This window comes from Procambarus clarkii, chromosome 27 (assembly GCF_040958095.1).
Source record: "Procambarus clarkii isolate CNS0578487 chromosome 27, FALCON_Pclarkii_2.0, whole genome shotgun sequence".
NCBI classification, from domain to species: domain Eukaryota; kingdom Metazoa; phylum Arthropoda; class Malacostraca; order Decapoda; family Cambaridae; genus Procambarus; species Procambarus clarkii.
This window is the reverse complement of record NC_091176.1, coordinates 27,439,925-27,442,281: the sequence shown is the minus strand read 5'-3', so window position 1 is coordinate 27,442,281 and position 2,357 is coordinate 27,439,925.

Here is a 2,357-nt window from a genome sequence, read left to right as displayed (position 1 = left end):
AAAAATATTGAAAAATGCCAGCAGACCAACTACATCACTTACTGAAAAGAGTTGAGAGTATATAGGAGCAGGTCCTATATACACTCAACTGGCCTCTCACAGGCCAGCAGACCTAATGCTACACTCCACTGTTGTTAACGCTACGGTTTACAATCACGTTTCTCAGTCTTGAAATTAAAAGGTATATACCATGGCGAAATATAAAAGAGACACAACAAATAGAACAATACAATCATGAAGTTGGACTGACAACATCGGGAAAGAAATGCCAAAGGTTGAGCGTGTGTGACAAGAGCGCGGCGAGGTTCACACTATGTGACCGGAGCTCAGGCAGCAACTTAGTGTCACGGGCAATAAGTTCTTGCCCGTGACAATAACTGTCACAGTTATTGTCACAACAATATCTTCAATTGTTATTGAACAATTTGAAAATATTGTTCATATAGCCAAGCGTGTAAACTGTAGTATTTACCTGAATGTATCTGACACTATCTAAAAAAGACAGTCACTTGTCAGCGAGGGCATGTTTCTGGCTCGTGAAGGCTTATGTTTTGGTCTAACGTCCCCCCCCCCCCTCCCTTCCCTCCCCAGATATGTTTTAAGGCACAGCATTGTTCTTACCTCGCCGGGGTAACTAGGTACATTGTTCTCTGAGAAACAAGTATTTCTTAATTTTCCTCCTTTCGCAAGCAGAACATGTGACTCAAACTGTTACCATGATTTACCTTAACTAAACAAAGAGTGGCATTACATTTACCGATAATTTCAGAGTTGATGATTAATACCGTAGTTCATTTTGTGAGGGCAGAGAGAGCCTATAAGGCGGGTACCAAAGTCCCACCCCCACCTCACGGTCGAACTACTGACCCTTCCCATGATGCAACTCCACAACAGCTGCAACTCCCGAGTACCTATTTACTGCTAGGTAAAACAGGCGCAATAGGCGAAAGGAAACGTGCCTAACCACTTCTGTCCCGGCCCGCGGTTCCCGATTGTGAGGATTTTTGTGGGTGTACCTGTCGGTCTGCCTGCCTATCTGTATGTCCGTGATTCCCTGTGTGTGTGCATCTGCCTGTGCATGTGTGGGTGGGTCTATCTGTCAGTGGGTGAACCTGTTTGTTTGGGTGGGGCAATTGTATGATTAGGTGTGCACATGTCTAATTAAATGTGCACATATCTGATCAAGTGTGGTCATGTTTATTCGTACATGCTCTTATCTATGTTAAATATGCACGTAATTCTGTGCAACAGTGTGTGCGTCTATCTACATAAACTGGTCATTGGTTTCAAAATATTTAACATTTAAATTAGATGTTATTCCAAGGTTCCATTCAGACGGCAGATACGACAGGGAAGGAGAGCCTTAACTAACCGGCCTGGGAGCTCATACTTCAGTCTCACCAAGCAACACGGGCAGCCTCCCAGGGCTGCATCTCACGAACATTGGAACATATTCCTGTGCTCTACCAAAATGCAACATTACACACACAAATCACAATAGCGTGATGCATCAAATAAACAAATCCACAAGGGCCGTGACGAGGATTCGAACCTGCGTCCGAGAGCATCCCATTAAGGCAGCGTCTGGGATGCTCTCGGACGCAGGTTCCAATCCTCATCACGGCCCTTGTGGATTTGTTCATATGTAACATAACCAAAGGCTTAGAAAATGTAGTTGATGCGCGCGCAGTGGGGAGATCTTGGTAGAGGAGCCCTAGTGAATGACCCCGACACTCTTCAGGAACGTATTTCAAAAAAAAAAAAAAAAAAGTGAGGGCGGTGGGGGTATGAAGGAAGTGGTGGGGCAGGGGTGGGGGGGGGATGAGTTGTGCGTAGCGGTGATGTAAACTGAAGAAGAGGGGAAAGGTTGGGAAGTTGAGAAATGACAGGTAGGGGGAGAATGGGGACAAGACGTGATGTAACAAATGTAGAGATAACCCGGTTAGTTAGTGAACCAGAACTTCGTCTTTCTCACGCGCGCACACACGCCAGACCTGTCTCTGCAGCCCACATCAAGAGGATAACATCAGCGGCATATGCCAGGCTGGCCAACATAAGAACGGCATGACCACCACCACCTCCAGTCACAATCACCACAACCACAGAAGAAACAATGGATGACATTGTACTCACTGTAGAAGAGGCAAGAAAACACCTGGAGGAACTAGATGTGACAAAATCAATGGGATCAGACCTAATCTCACCATGGCTGCTGATGGCGGCTGCAGAAGAACTGTCACTCATTACATAACTTTTTTTAATAAAATGCTCGAGACAGGAAATCTGGACAAAGGTAAACATAGTCGCAGTATTAAAAAACAAGGAACAGAATGGAGGCACTAAATTACAGATCGGCC